The 17,103-nt window shown below is 38.2% G+C and overlaps 1 protein-coding gene and 1 long non-coding RNA gene across 3 annotated transcripts in view; one reads left to right on the top strand and one right to left on the bottom strand.

Moving 5' to 3' along the window:
* LOC116161281 (synaptotagmin-7) overlaps positions 1-17,103 on the bottom strand; it is a 650,310-nt gene that overhangs the window by 483,720 nt on the left and 149,487 nt on the right. The window lies entirely within an intron of this gene.
* On the top strand, positions 14,050-14,639 carry LOC116161301. Its single transcript, XR_004143389.1, has 3 exons — positions 14,050-14,179; positions 14,231-14,365; positions 14,417-14,639. It is a non-coding gene; the product is annotated as an uncharacterized LOC116161301 (long non-coding RNA).

The raw sequence follows: 17,103 nt of genomic DNA, 5'->3' as shown, positions 1-17,103 counted from the left end.
GTTAACCGATAGATTAATAAAAATGTGTAATTAGTTATTGCAGTTGTCATTTACAGGCACTACATGTACCTAATTAGGCACGAAGAACCACTAAGTTAGTCCGTAACGTGCGAATACCAATTAAATTAATCAACATTCCAACTTTCGCCTATAAGTTTCAGTTGAAACGGTTTTCCCGTTCTAATTGCGGAAAAATAAGGTTAGTGAAACATGACCCCGCTTCACTTGAAAAACTACTTTCGGTTTGAGTTTCGCGAAACTTCAGGCCGCAATTGCCGTTGTTTCGAAATTGTACGTCGACCTTGACGCCGTTTTCCAACCTCAAAAACTTCGGCGACTTACGGGGCGAATTTATGACCGCACGTTTTTCGCCATAATTAATAAAACCAATTTCGTTTTTGTTTGCATCGACGATATCACGTCTTTGCCTTTCTCGCGCTGAAGAGTGCGCGGCGGCGGCGTCGGCGTCCGGGCGAAATTCGTATAATAAATTATCTAACATTCAAAAGATTGTCAAAAGTTATCTTAGACCTTAAAATTAAAACGTTGCAATTAGTCGTTAATGGTTTAAACACAAAGAAAGTCGTTTTTCAAAATTGTTTCTTCTTGAATACACTCTAATTCGTAGTATAACTCGCTGCATCCAAAGTCTGCCGTCCTCCTTCGACGTGACGACGCTTACAATCGCGACGTCCTTGTTTGTACGACGCTCAAAGTTCTTGTAAATTATCTTCTGAATACAAGAGTGATAGCGCCCTTAATTTAGAAAGTTAAAGATAAATTATATTTTCTTTGCACTTGTAAATTGCGCGCGCGATCGGAGAAAAAATTCCTCTTTTTTTCCGTCTCGGAAAAGCGCGAATGGACGAGAAGTACAATTAAAATCATCGGCACGTACAGAAATTAATTTAAAACAGAATGCTTTTTCCTCATTTCTAATTCTCTTATTTTCTTAATAAAGAATGATTTCAAAGCGGGGCATTTTAAAAGATTTTCTTTGATGCTCAGATATTTATATTTCTCTGCAGTACATTCGAGGCGAAAAATGCGAGGGATTTTTTCCTCGGGGCTCTGGGGGGGGCCGCAACTCTTTAGCAAGTATTTTAAAAAGCGCGACAAAGAAATCAATAAAGCCGGAGATGAAATGGAAGAAAACTTTAAAATTTCTCCGGCTGTACAATTGGACAGTTTGTATATCTGCCTCTCTCTTCTTCGATAAAAATTTAAATGTCCGCGTCTCTTTTCCACTTATTATAAGTGCCGACCCCTTGTAAAGTGTAAAAGTAGGGTGAAAGAATAAAAAGAGGGGTATAAATGGGGGTGGTAGGGGATTTTAAAAGAGGCGAATTTACATCGGAAAGAGTTGATTGCTTTGCCTTGAGCGGCGGCCATCTTACTTCTTTATTATTAGCGGACTTTCGGGAAATTAAAAAGAAAGTTTAACGTCGATGCGTTTTTCCGACCAATCGATAATTTTAATTACCTTTTCGGTACGACGAGAAATAATAAAAAGAGAGAGAGGTCAACAAGTTTCGGGGAGGAGGCGCGCCACTAATTCTAACCGTTAATCCATCTATCGAAGAATCGAGGAAAATAATTAAATCCCGATTCGTAAGGAATAAGTATCGTAATTGTGTTTAAATAGTTTTGTCAGTCGCGAATTATCGAGTTCAAATGGAAAATTAACGCGATTTATTCGTCTCGCAGGACGGAAAAGTTATGCGCTCATCAACCGCTGACTTTTCAATATTTTCTCCTCCCTCAGAACAACCATCTAATTTCCATATGTAAAAGTCACTTAATTAATTAAAATTATCCTCAAAATTAGAAAGAAATTTCGTTGGAAGTCATCCTAGGAATTTCTCTTCGGAACCTGAGTGGCATCTTCGCAGCTTCCTATAGGAATTTTGAAGACGATTCTTACCGTAGGAATTTTCCTTCACAAATTTTCTGTAACATTTAATAAGAAATTTTTCAAGAAACAGGAAGCTTTCTTTGTCCTTTCTCTACACACTCCTTAAGAAAGCTTTCATGCCTTCTTTGGAACAACCTAAATCGCTATCCACTTTTCAGAGTATTCGAAAGCCTTTCAGGATCGTGCTTTCCAAGTACTTCTTAGATTTCTTCCGGAGCTGTTGGGTAGGTTCTGTTCTGGGCATCGCTTGAAAAGCTCTGGAACAAACTTTCTCTCATGTGATCGTTTCCAAGTTTTTTAAAAACTCCCAAGAAGCCTTCTTCAGGGTGAGCTAGACTCTGGAAGGCGCTCGAATGCTCTGGAAAACATCTAAAGATATTGGTAGGTCTTCTAGTGGTAATGGTAGGCGCACAAAAAATGATCTCTGATTCCAAAATGCGGTAAAACGAGGTTTACCAATGATCAAGGGGAGCACAAAATTGTTAAAAAATACCTAAGAAACCTCCAAAACGAAAAAGACGATTTCCGAAGAAACGTGTAAAAAGCGGAGAGGGTTCAAAACCACTAAGCAGGGACGGATTTAGTGCTTGTGCGCCCCTCGGCTCGAAAATATTTGCCGCACGTAATTAATTAATGGATAAGGACTTTTGTGAAAAACATTTAACAAGCTTTTTTTTTGTATTTTTTACCATAGGTATGAGCTACGAAAGACCGACGCACTGTTGCCGGACGCTGCATAATCCATTCGTCTTTTGTTAAACTGACATTATCAAATTTTTTTATTTGAAATAATGTACTTAAATTGGTTTGGCAACCGTGCGCCCCTTGGAACGATGTGCACCTGGGTCTTGTGGACCTAGTGGTAAATGCAGCCCCGCCACCAAGCAAAGAAAGGACTCGATAACTGTTGCCTTTAACTCTCAGTATTATTAATGGAACTGTTCTGGAAATAACAATGAAACTACTCTCGCGTGTACGGGGGGGGGGGGGGGTTATTACATACTCTCAAAACCCTCCGCTAATACATTCTTTCGCAAAGTGTATTTAAGAATCAGATGACTGTTTTTGAGAAAAGATTATGCATCCTCTTCCGCATACGTAGCACCGTGAGGTCTGGGAATACGGAATCCCCCCCCCCGCTGCAAATCGAAAGAGATCATGTTCGAAAAAATATGTGAGAAACGGTTGAGTTCAAAAATAGCCAGCAAAGAAAGGACTCAATAACCCTTTACATATAACTCTCTTCTTGAAATGACAATGCAACTGTCGTGTGTACGGGAGGGAGGGGGGGATCAGGAGCGTGTGAACCCCCCTCGGTAATACGTTCTTTCACATACCATTGAGTATTTAGGACTGTTTTGGAGAAAGGATTATGAGATCCTCTCCTCCGTACCGCAGAGAACGTAACGCCAGGGGGATTGGGGGGAAATACTCCGCCCTCCCCCCAGGCAGTTGGAAGAGACCGTTTTCGCTTATGTGAAAACTGGCGGGGCCGACAATCCGTTCTTGAGGTATAAGGGAATATACCCGATCACGATAAGAGACCTTTCATTAGAGTACCATGAAGGATAAAATTAGCTCCACTCCCCTCCCCTTCCCCTCCACCCCGTACTTTGATAAGAGGACAGAAAGAAGGGCAGTAGTTGGTAGAAAACGGTTCCTTTCGTTGAGACCTTTAATTAGAATACAATGAGACATAAAATTAAAATTTAACCCCCCCCCCCCCTCAGACCCCGTCGCTCACTGATCTCGAGAAAGAGTCGCACGGAAAAGTTATAGTTTGTACAAAGCAATTTATTTCGATCAGACCTTTTATGAGAATACCAGAACATGTGTTCCCCCCCCCCCGCCCACATTTTCTAAAGTTAACCCCCCAGAAATACCTTCTGCCACAAACCGTGTAGGATTTAAGATTCGGATGACTGTTTTTGGGAAAGGATTATGATATCCTTTTCCCTGTAGTGCAGAGAAAGCAGCACCGGAGGTTTGGGGGGTATCGAATAACCCCCCCCCCCCCCCTAAATCGGAGGAGACAATTTTCGAACAAAATATGCGTAAACCGACGGGGTTCAAAAAACACCCGGCAAAGAAAGGACTCGATAACCCTTCCCTATAACTTTCATGAGAATGAAACTGTCTCCCCTTGGTGGAAAGAGGTTTTTCAAAATTATCCCAAACATTTTCCAAAACTTCAACTCTAATTAACTACCAACTACGATAAAAAAAAATTGCTAATTAGTAGACAGCTCTAATTAATTTTTCATATTAATCCACATTTGCAGGGCGGAATTGTACCTTCTTCGGCACACAAAGAATGACATCTAATTCACAAGAACCGGCAAGCGGATGTTCAAGTAATTTTCGAAGAAATCGCTAATTAGTAAACAGTTATAATTAAATCATTATATTAATTTCGCAGCGCATCATTTTACGTTTTTCAGAAAAAAAAAGTTCCACATTTCCACATAGAGCAGTAACTAATCCATTATTGTTCTAAATTTTCCCTTAGATAGATGCAAAACTAACTTAAAAATAATTTGGTAGGTAACGAAATTGAAATGTGAGAATAAATAATAACTTGATTAATTAATTAAGCACCGATTATTTACAATTTTGACCAATTCTAAAAAAAATGCGCTTTTCTAGAAAGCATCGATCCTAAATCGCGTAGATTCGGGTAAAATATTAAAACACAACATGTCCTGTTCAGTAACGGAATCCGTAGAAGTTCTAATTAACAGACTAATTACAACATTCCATAAAAATTAGAGCTTTAATTCAAGTAGAAACTATAAATGTAATATTATTAGCAGTGAACACTGATTCAAATTACCTACATAAACAAGAGCGAATTTTTATCTTGTAAGTGTAGCGTCCTTATAATGAAGCAATTTAAAATTGTACCCCTTCCAGAGGGTGGAAGTTGCTGACAGTTAGTATATTTTCGCACTGTTCGTCAATAATTGCTGATCTCAAGGGAGGGGATGTAAGACGTACAGACTTCTTGGCTCATCTCATTGAAATAACAGATCGCACGGTTTGATTGATCATTTTTAGATGCATTCCGTTGTAACGCGGGGAATTCGAACTGACAAATCCCATCGGGCCATTAGGACAAATTTTCACTGTTTGTACCTCAAAAAGCGTAGGTCACAGTCTAATATTTTTGGATTTCCCGCGCAACGTAATTTAAATTAAAAAAATGTGATCAGAAATTGAATGGGTTTCAGGAATTTGCCAAGTCAACTTTGAAAATGTTAAATTCGGAAAATCAAAAAAAGGGAAAATTGAGAAAAATTTTGGTAATTTCTGAATCACAGAAGTGATGATTGGTCACAGTCTGATATTTTTGGTTCCCCCACGCCCCGAAATTCAACTTGTGCGTTTATCAACTGTCTTGAGTTTCAGGAGTCGGCCAAGCCAACTTTGCAAATATTAAAATCTCGAAAATCAAAAAAATGAAAATTAAGGAACATTTTGATAGTTTCTGAATCATAGAAGCTCGCGATTAGTAAAATTTGCGATTGGTCACATTCTGATATTGGAATTTGACTTATAAAAAATGTGTTTTTGATCTGTCTGAATTTCAAGAGTCAACTTTGCAAATATTAAAATCCCGAAAAATAAAAAAAAAGGAAAAATTGAGGGAAATTTTGATAATTTCTGAATCATAGGGATCAGTAGGTACAAACTCGTGACGTAAAATTTGGGAAATTGGCGAATGGTCACATTCTGATATTTTTGGACTCCTCACGCGACGAAATTCAACTTAAAAAAATTGTATTTATATTCTGTGTTTCAGAAGTCAGCAAAGTCGATTTTGCATATATTAAAATCTCGAAAATCCAAAAAGGGGAAAATTGAGGGAAATTTTGATAATTTCTGAATCATGGAAGTCAGTAAGCTCGCGATTCGTAAAATCTGGGAAATTTGCGATTGGTCACATTCTGATATTTTTGGATCTCCCGCGCAACGAAATTCAACTTTAAAAATTGAATTTTCGAACTGTCAGAGTTTCAGGAGTCAGCCATGCTAACTTTGCAAATATTAAAATCCCGAAAATCAAAAAAAAGGGGAAATTGAGGGAAATTTTGATCATTTCTGAATCATACAAGTCAGTACAAGCTCGTGATTGGTGAAATTTGGGAAATTGGCGATTGGTCACATTCTGATATTTTTGGATCTCCCGCGTAACGAAATTCAACTTTAAAAAATTGTGTTTATAAACTCCCCGAGTTTCAGGAGTCGCCTAAACCAACTATGCAAATATTAAAATCTTGAAAATCAAAAGATGAAAAATTGAGGGAAATTTTGATAATTTCTGAATAATTGAAGTCAGTACAAGCTCGCGATTCGTAAAATCTGGGAAATTTGTGATTGGTCCACATCTCATATTTTTTGATCCCTCGCGTTACGAAATTGAACTTAAAAAAATTCTGCTTTTAAACTGTCTGAGTGTCAGGAGTCATCAAGGCCCTTTGCAAATATTAAAATCTCAAAAATAAAAAAAAAGGAAAATTGGGGAAAATTTTGATAATTTATGAATAATTGCAGTCAGTACAAGCTCGCGAATGGTAAAATTTGGGAAATATTTAATTGGTCACATTCTAATATTTTTGAATTTCCCGCGCAAGGAAATTCAACTAAAAAAATGTGTTCAATAGCTGACTTTCTGAGTTTCAAGAGTCGACCAATCCAACTTTGCAAATATTAAAATCTCAAAAATCAAAAAAAGGGAAAATTGAGGGAAATTTTGATCATTTCTGAATCATACAAGTCAGTACAAGCTCGTGATTGGTGAAATTTGCGGTTGGTCACATTCTGATATTTTTGGATCTCCCGCGCAACGAAATTCAACTTAAAAAAATTGTGTTTATATTCTGTCTGTGTTTCAGGAGTCAGCAAAGTCGATTTTGCAAATATTAAAATCTCGAAAATCCAAAAAGGGGAAAATTGAGGGAAATTTTGATAATTTCTGAATCACGGAAGTCAGTACAAGCCCGTGATTCGTAAAATTTGCGATTGGTCACATTCTGATATTTTTGAATCTTCCGCGTAACGAAATTCAATTTTAAAAAGTTGTGTTTGTAAAAACTCTCTGAGTTTCAGGAGTCGCCTAAACCAACTATGCAAATATTAAAATCTTGAAAATCAAAGACGGGGAAAATTGAGGGAAATTTTGATAATTTCTGAATCATGGAAGTCAGTAAGCTCGCGATTCGTAAAATTTGGGAAATTTGTAATTGGTCACATTCTCATATTTTTGAATTTCCCGCGCAAGGAAATTCAACTAAAAAATGTGTTAAAAAGCTGACTTTCTGAGTTTCAAGAGTCGATCAATCCAACTTTGCAAATATTAAAATCTCAAAAATCAAAAAAAGGGAAAATTGAGGGAAATTTTGATCATTTGTGAATCATACAAGCCAGTACAAGCTCGTGATTGGTGAAATTTGCAATTGGTCACATTCTGATATTTTTGTATCTCCCGCGCAACGAAATTCAACTTAAAAAAATTGTGTTTATATTCTGTCTGTGTTTCGGGAGTCAGCAAAGTCGATTTTGCAAATATTAAAATCTCGAAAATCCAAAAAGGGGAAAATTGAGGGAAATTTTGATAATTTCTGAATCACGGAAGTCAGTACAAGCCCGTGATTCGTAAAATTTGCGATTGGTCACATTCTGATATTTTTGAATCTTCCGCGTAACGAAATTCAACTTAAAAAAATTGTGATTATCAACTGTCTGAGTTTAAGGAGTCAGCCAAGCCAAATTTTCAATTATAAAAATCCCGAAAATCAAAAAAAGGGAAAATTAAGGAACATTTTGATAAGTTCTGAATCATAGGAGCTCGCGATTAGTAAAATTTGCAATTGAGATCACATTCTGATATTTTTTGATTTCCCAGATAACGAAATTCAACTAAAAAAATTGTGTTCGTGCGCTGTCTGAGTTTCAGAAGTCAGTCAAAGAAACTTTAATAATTATTAAAATCTCGAAAATCAAAAAAAAAGGAAAATTGAGGATAATTTTGATAATTTCTAAATCATAGAAATCAGTAAAAGCCCGCAATTCGTAAAATCTGGAAAATATACGATTGGTCTCATTCTGATATATTTGAATCTCCCGCGCAACGCAATTCCACTTAAAAAAATTGTATTTATTAACGGTCTGTGTTTTAGCCAACTTTGCAATTATTAAAAAATGAAAAATCAGAAAAAGGGAAAATTGAGGAAAATTTTGATAATTTCCAAATCAAAGAGGTCAGTACAAGCTCGTGATTCGTAGAAATTCAACTAAAAAAAAGTGTTCAAAAACTGACTGAGTTTCAAGAGTCGGCCAAGCCAACTTTGCAAATATTAAAATCGCGAAAATAAAAAAAAGGGAAAATTGCGGGAAATTTTGATCATTTCTGAATCACACAAGTCAGTCAAATTTGCGATTGGTCACATTCTGATATTTTTTTATCTCCCGCACAATGGAATTCGACTTTAAAAAAATGAATTCATGAACTGTCGTAGTTTCAGGAGTCAGACAACCCACTTTGCACACATTAAAATCTCGAATTCAAAAAATGGAAAAATTGAGGGAAATTTTGATAATTTCTCAATAATTGAAGTCAGTACAATACAAATTTGTATTGGTCACATTCTGATATTTTTAAATCTCCCGCGCAACTAAATTCAACTTTAAAAAATTGTGATTATCAACTGTCTGAGTTTAAGGAGTCAGCCAAGCCAAATTTTCAATTATTAAAATCCCGAAAATCAAAAAAAGGGAAAATTAAGGAACATTTTGATAAGTTCTGAATCATAGGAGCTCGCGATTAGTAAAATTTGCAATTGAGATCACATTCTGATATTTTTTGATTTCCCAGATAACGAAATTCAACTAAAAAAATTGTGTTCGTTCGCTGTCTGAGTTTCAGAAGTCAGTCAAGGCAACTTTGCAATTATTAAAATCTCGAAAATAAAAAAGGGAAAATTGAGGGAAATTTTGATCATTTCTAAATCATACAAGTCAATCAAATTTGCGATTGCACAATGAAATTCGACTTTAAAAAAATGAATTCATGAACTGTCGTAGTTTCAGTAGTCAGACAAACCAACTTTGCAAATATTAAAATCCGAATTCAAAAAATGGAAAAATTGGGGGAAATTTTGATATTTTCTGAATCATAGAAGTCAGTACAAGTCGAGGTACAAACACGTGATTCGTAAAATTTGGGAAATTTGCGATTGATCACATTCTGATATTTTCGGATTTTTAAAATCGTAAAAACTGCAATGCAAGCAGTGGAATTTATGAGAAGCTCATCTATGAAAGGAGAAAATCTCTTAGTTTTCCAGAAATAAAAAGGGAGTAATTACAAAGTGGCTTGTCATATTAGTAAATTCCCGCGACGCGGTGTTTAAGACGCTTTAAATTTTTCAAACGAAACTTGGCGTAAACACAATTATTTTCCTTGAAGAAAGTCAATTTTCCGAAAATCGTTTAAAAGGGAAACTTGGCTTAAGAAACTTACGTGGAATTTCATATAACTAACACACTTTTGACACGAACCGCCACATCTCAATAAAAGTGGCCGAAAGCGCAATTCGCATCGATGGCACGTTAACGGCTGTTTCAAGCAACAGAGAAGGGGTCATCCGGGTCACTACAATTGCAACCCCTAATGAACAATGGCACGCGAAGACTGGTCAGGCGAGTATGCAAATGTGGCGAAAAAGGTCACTTAATAAAGACCAGCTGCCTGCATAACTCTTTCGCCTTTCTTCTCGATTTAGAAAAAAAAATCTGACCAGAAAGGGGGAATGCAGGTAAATCTCTTATATCTCGAAAACGATTATGCCCATCGGGATGATGTGAAATTAAGAAGACCCCGACCGGTTCGTACGGAGAATCCGAAGGGGTTGAAAATTAAAAATGCTGACCCCTCATTTGCATACTCGCATGACCAGTATGAGAAAATTTCGTTAAGGGATGATGATGCGTTGCGTCTGTTTGGTCGGTCAACGGTTTTCCGGATTTGAACTTCGTCATGTCAATAAAATTACAGATCCTTTACACCCCCAATTCGCTTACAGTGCCCGTTCGGTTTGTAGAGCAGTTGGCGGTCCACCCGCTACTCGCTTGTGGCGACACTTGCAAGGTGGTCTCTGGCCAAAAAATTGAAATTCAATTAGTTTTGGCAAGAAATCACTCGCAATGAACAAATTCGACGAATAATAACTAATGTTGGAGGTTTTTCAATTATTTCGTTACGTCTACAATAAAATCGATACATTAGTTACAAAACGTACCCTGAGATGGCATCAATTGTGTTTCACTTTTGGCTTCATTTCTAAATTCGAAACATTCATTTCTAGAAAATTTTGGCAACACATTCTATTGAAACCGAGCAAAGTTTTGCATTTAAAATCGAAAAAATGGACCAAAAGAAACATTAACTGGAAAATTTTAATCTGAAGAAACCAAAAAGGTAACACTTTCTTCTGGCAGGTTTTAGGAAAAAAGATCACATACTCGTTTCCTAAGAAGTACTGCACAGAACATAGCACCGGGGGCACCGAGAAACCCCCCCCCCTCCAGGGTGGGTGGAGTGTAAAGCGACAGGGGTTCAAAACCACCCAGCAAAAAAACGACCCGGTAACCATTTCCGTATAACTCTCATGATAGTGTTCTGGAAATTGTGTACTGGGGAGTATTCTATACCCCCCTCCCGCCCCTCAGACAAAACCTTCCTAAGTCTAAGGTGATTAGGGGATTATGAGATCCTCTTCTCCGTACCGCAGAGAAAGTGGCACCGGGGGGTCTTGGTGGTATGAAATAACACCCCCCCCCCCCCGAAAATTGCGATTGTAAACCTTTTCCGGATAATTATATTAAAAGGGGATAACTGATTCCCTACAAGCCATACTAACCTCACGGCAGTTGTCTGGAAATGGCAATAAAACTGTCGTATAATGTGCTGGGGAGGGAGGGTATTCCATACCCCCCAGATCGTCCGGTAACGCTTTCTTCCGCAAAATACCTAGTCTACAAGAATATGATGGTAGGGTTTGGGAAAAATGTCTGATTCTCACCTCCTCAGAAGTGCTACAGAGTACGTAGCACCTGGGGGTCTAAGGAGTATGAAACACCCCCCAGAAAAGAAAGATTTAATGACCTTTTTGGGAAAATTATATTAAAAGCAAAGCTGGGCTCGATAACCGTTTCCCTACAACCCTTACTACCCTCACGGCAGTTTTATGGAAATGTCAATAGCAGTATAACCTTCCTTTGTTTACCAAATATCGACTACACCAAATTTTCTCGAGAAAACACTTTTTCTTATCTCGGAATCTATTATAGAAATATTGTTTTTGACACTTGACATATACAACCAAGCGCATTTTCCAAGTAAGAGTGGTCAAAATTGCGGAAGTTTGTCCGTCCGTCCGTGGCTCAAACTGTTTTTTGGAGGGCGCTGTCGACCGGTACGATTTACTAGAGAAACTTTCAAAAACTCGGAATTTAAGCAGAACTCAAAATTTATACCTAAATACTTTTTTTGACACTTAAAATGAGAACAGGCGCTTGTTCCCTAGCCTTTTCCTGAATGGGAAATAAAGCGACTGTTGTACACTTTGCCTGCCCGTCCTTCCTACAAGACTTTTTAGGGAAAAATAATATTTTTAAACCTTGAAACGACCACGCAACACCACACCAATTTCACCTTGAACACCAACACTTTATTCATATATTCTTCAATGCTAAGTGGGCCAGGATGGATACGACCTTGAAAGTGAGCCAGGATCACCACGCATTCAGCTTCGACCCAAAATCGATATGACCTTCAAGTGAGCCAGCATCGGCACGCATTCTTTCAGACGGACACACCTCCACATGACCTTGAACACCAATGCATCGATACGACCTTGAAAGTGAGCCAGGATCGCCACGCATTCAGCTTCGACCCAAAATCGATTTGACCTTCAAGTGAGCCAGCATCGGCACGCATTCTTTCAGACAGACACATCCCCACACATGACCTTGAAGCCTCCGAAGAACACAAACAATACACCCCTTTGTTTTCACCAATCGACCTTGAAATCCAATGGCCTCAGCCATCACCCCCTCTTACCAACGGCCTTGAACCGACACCACCACCCCCCTCCAAAGAACACAAACAATACACCCCTTTCTTCTCAACACTCGACCTTGAAATCCACCCACCCCCCCACTTACGCAATACCACTTTGACCTTCAACACCACTTTGACCTTGAAACGCTAACACTTCAATCATATGGCACTTTTCAATGTAAATTGAGCCAGGATCGGCCTTACTATACTACTTCTTATTAATTTGGGTGCGTAGAATCCAAATCAATTCGTACTTTTTCGATCAGACTTCTCAATCAAAAGTTATAGACTAGAAACCAATTTCGAAAAAAAATTCAAAGGGCTGTAACTTTTGAGCTAGTAGCCCAATCTTGGAACTGTTTGAAATTATGGATTCTACAGGCCACATTCTATAAGAAAATTAGAAAATTTTTTTTCCGGGTCGATCTGAGACAATTTTTTTTCGGGGCTCAAAAAAAGGCAGTGTATAAACCGTCGTTAATATGATGGGGGATATTTCATACCCCCCAGTAACGCTTCCTTCCACAAAATGTTAGGTCTACAACAATCTCATGATGGGTTTTGGGAACAAAATAATAAGAAGTACTGCAGGGAACGTATTAGCGGAGGGACTGGAGGTATGGGAAACCCCCAGCAAAAAAAGATTGAATTACCATTTCCGGAAAATTATATTAAAAGCAAAGAAACGCACGATAACCCGTTCTCTATAACCCCTACTACCCTTATGTCAGTTTTCTGGAAATGGCAATAGAACTGTCATATTATGTTGCTTCCTCAATCTCGTTCCCGCTGCCGGACGGTGCCTCAGCAATACAAGAAGGAGGTCCTCTAATTAACATTACTTCTATTTATATAATTTTAACGGGCATTCTTACATGTACTTTTCGTGTTAAATTACTTGAAGCCGATGCTGGAATGAAGGTACGTTTTTACGTACACGAAATTGATCATTTTTGCCTAAATTGATCGCGGATGTGTTTTGTACTTCGTCTTTTCCGCTTGCAGATTATTAAATCCAATATATTCTCCCAAAATTGGAGAGAAAAGTGCCTTAGCTCGCGTCCAACAATTACGACATTAACCACCACAACAGGGCCAAAACACTATTCAATAATTTGTGCAATTAGACCCGCTTCGCTCAACGTGCTTGTCGAAAAAGAGAGTCACCATAAAACAAATGCGACTGTTTATGTAATGGTAAAAACAAACTGTTACAATTTGTATGAGTTACGCCAGGTTTTTTGTCCATAAAAGGTTTTTTTTAAGTATCGCCCTGTTGTGTGGGTGATATATTTTATTTGTTCTGGTCATATCTTACGCACAAAATTCTGCATTTTGTTCAATTCCCTTCCCGATTATGCCTCCTAGCTCATAAAAGAACCGCCTAGTTAACACAGCGTAGGATCTAGCCGACAACATTCACAAGTACCGTTTTTCGTTTCGTTTCCATCGCAACCTGGCCCTGTTTGATTCTGTGAATTAGTGCAGAATATAACAGGTGGTCGCTTAATCATTTTCAAAAAGTTTTTTTTAAAACTTGTATGAAATGTACACATACACCACTTCATAGAGAACGTGGACAAAAGTGTGTCATTGGCGTAATCGTTTGGATAATCACAATCACAAATTGAAGTCGGTTTGCTTGGATTTGCGATTCATACGAAGTTTTCTTCCGGCAAAATTTGCATTCATCACGAAGAGGACGATAAAGGGCCAAACTTCCGCAAGATAAGTGATATAAAAAACATTTTTATTACTGAGCTAGCCGTGGATGAAAAAAATTAATTGTCCTTAAAATTTTTGCCAGTGCCGTAGAGGTTCCATTTTATCTTGATATTCGGGTTTCGGTGAACAGGGTACAGGTGCGGAACTTCTGCATGGACGTAATAAAATCCATCCAAAATTAATGAACAAAAAAACATGCTTCTAAATGAGGCCGTAAACAAACCTCTAAAGATGAGTACGTTTGATAACGATACCATGTTTTGCGACACTTGAACCACCAAATTAATCTAATCTAATTCCCTTTACTTTTTGGGTAGGTGGTATAATTACGTGTGTCAGGTGAGCCAGTTGTATTTTCACCATGTATATCAAAACACTATTGGCTACTCTCTTTTTGGTTCATGCTGTTATGGGAGGTGAGTACTTTCTTACACCAATCTTTTTCAGAAGACTCAAAACAATTTCAGCACTGAGATGCTACGATTGCGACAGCACAAAGGGCCACGCTAACTGCCAAAGTGGATCGGGAGTTACAGACGAAGATATGTGTCCATATCCACCTAAAGGTGGATCGCGCATATGCCTTGAATATTCGGAAAATGGTAAATAAAAGATTAATAATTGCAATTCCTATTGTTCTATTTCTTCCGTAGTGAACGGGTCAATGAAATATGTGAGACAATGCGACGTTGCGCAGGGCAAATCACCTTGTCCTTCTATGAAACAGACACGAAAAATTATCCAGTGTCGAGACTGTACAACTCATTATTGTAACAAAAATCCTCTTTAAGGGTCAGTTTATTTCCAAACGAAACTGTGTGCCTATTTGAGGCAATTGTAACATTTGAGAAGCTTAAATAAAATTGTTTGGTGCAATTGCCACATTTTTACTAACGCACTACATCCATTGAGCCTCATATTTGAATCTAACCCGGCTGATGGTCAGAGATTACAACCAGGGGTTGGAACCGGAACCGAAAAGAACCGGTACCGGATCCGATAACATTTATGAGCCCTTTACTTGGAACCGGAACCGTTAAGTTATAATAACCGAAACCGGTACGGTTATAATTAGTGCCAAAGAACTAGTTTTCAGTTCGTTTTCAGCCAGTCAACTATGCCGAGCTCGCCTTCGGCTCGCTCGGCTTTAGTATAGGGTCAGTATTTCTTGACCGGAACGTATTACTGCCTAATATTCCGGCCTAACGGTTGGTAGTCTACCAAGAGTGTCTCTGCCCGGTGATTGGGGGACAGCCGACACAGATGACGGCGTTAGGCAACCAACTCAGGACCTCGGAGGTTTCCTTTGGTGCTTTGTGTCCTCTTGATTTATCAATTCAATTTTCAGATTTCCCCGCTCCTCCAATTCTTCAGGTTCGTCAGATTTTTTGCCAGCGAAAAGCTGAATATTGTCAACCTTTAGAGGGAGGGACACGAGGTATCTTTGCATTTCAGGCCGAACTGTACCTTAAGCAGGAGTTGGAACCGGAACCGAACAGAACCGATTACATTTATGAGCCCCTTACTTGGAACCGGAACCGTTATTCAAGAAGTTATAATAACCGAAGCCGGTACCGTTATTATTAGAGCCAAAGAACGAGTTTTCAGTTCGTTGTCAGCCAGGCGAGCAGTCAGCTTTGCCGAGCTCGCCTTAAGTATAGGCTCAGTATTTCTTGACCCGAACGTATTACTGCCGAAAATTCCGGCCTAACGGTTGATCTATGCCGATGGCATGAACTCGACATTTCGACACTGGAATCGTATGACGTAGAATTTAAGGTGATTTATGCCGATCTCGCCTTCGGCTATCTCGGACTCTTTTTTGTGACACGAACCGTATTCCTCCCCCAAATTCCGGGTGAGATTCAGGTGACATTGTTTAGTATTACAAACACACACGTAATTAAAGTTCGCAAATGTTAAGTTGGTAGGAATTAGTGTGGGAACTCTGCATTAATCAAAATTGTCCCGTTTATTCAGAGTGAGTGTTCTAGAGAATTATAGAGTTAACATATCATTCTTCCTGGAAAGAATACGTCACGTCCGCTTAATTGCTTATCGCCAGTAACTAATCATTTATCGACTTGATGGCGCCTTGATACCGCTCTAGAAAATTCGCGACAATCAAATAAAAAAGACATGCATGCATCGTCGCTGCGTTTGGTCTTCCTCTGTTTCCTGATTTCCGCTATCCATCTATTCGTGTGAAAGAAACTTTGTTTGAAATGTTCGAGTTCGCTTACAATCTCCGTTAGTTAGAACTGAATTGCATGGAAATCAATAGGCAAGATTATAGCCATATTAATAAGCATGCCAAAAGGCTATCGAATGATCAAAAATTCACATGCCTTTCGCATCCGACCATTGTAAACCGAATGCAAACTTTTTACTTATAAAAGTATTTGAAATTGAATGAATACATAGATCATCTGGGATAAAGGAAATCAAACGCCAATCAAATTGTTTGGCCATGGGCGGCAGTGAACTTTTTATCTATGGAACTATTAATGAAATGTGATACTTAGGCGCTTGAAACAAGAAAAATTAACATATATTTTAAAATTAGTTGCGCATTGCGCAGTTCCAATTCTTTATTTAGAAACATTGAAAGATTCTTCTCATAGAATGAATTGAAATAGCATCAACAATGATTCCCATGTCAACGCTTTATATTTGTGGCGGATTTTAACATTTTGTAACAAATGCATCTTACAAATGGAACTAAAGCAATGAAATGAGCTTATATAAAAATCGTTAGATTACTTTTAACTTGGTTTAATGTGTGTTACTTCCATTCTCTCTAAAGTTCTGTTTATTTGTTCTATTGCCTACATCGGTCCCTGACGTTCTCGTTTCCTCCCGATAATTCCGCTATGCTAAAGTTTCCCGTCGACTAACTAAAAAACAAATTTACTATATCCTACTAGTTTTTTTTACTGTCCGTTCCGTTTCCGTTTGGAATTTTGGAAAACATCAGAAGGAATCGCAGAAATTTCAGAAATGGGAATTAGGAATTGTCGATAGTATCACAAATTGTCTAAGACACGTTTGCTTCAAAGAGGGAAATGGACGAAAACAGAAAACATTTTGTTCTGATAGAGGAAAGGTCTTTGAATTAGTTAAGATTAGAGGTTGGAAGTCATAGTAAGATTAAAGTGCGGTCTCTCTCGTGCACTAGGCCAGATAACTTTTAGGGGTCGGGTAATTTTCGCTTCCGGTCATTTTTTTCCGGTTTTGCGCCTGATACAAGACGATATTTTGATTTTGTGACTGAAATTATTGGCAAATCACCCGAACGTATTGCATCAAACAAAATTATTCTTGGACAACAAAATAAATG

This window comes from Photinus pyralis, unplaced genomic scaffold (genome assembly GCF_008802855.1).
Source record: "Photinus pyralis isolate 1611_PpyrPB1 unplaced genomic scaffold, Ppyr1.3 Ppyr1.4_LG10, whole genome shotgun sequence".
NCBI lineage: Eukaryota > Metazoa > Arthropoda > Insecta > Coleoptera > Lampyridae > Photinus > Photinus pyralis.
The sequence above is the reverse complement of the archived record's forward strand: the minus strand, read 5'-3'. Positions and strand labels throughout refer to the sequence as shown.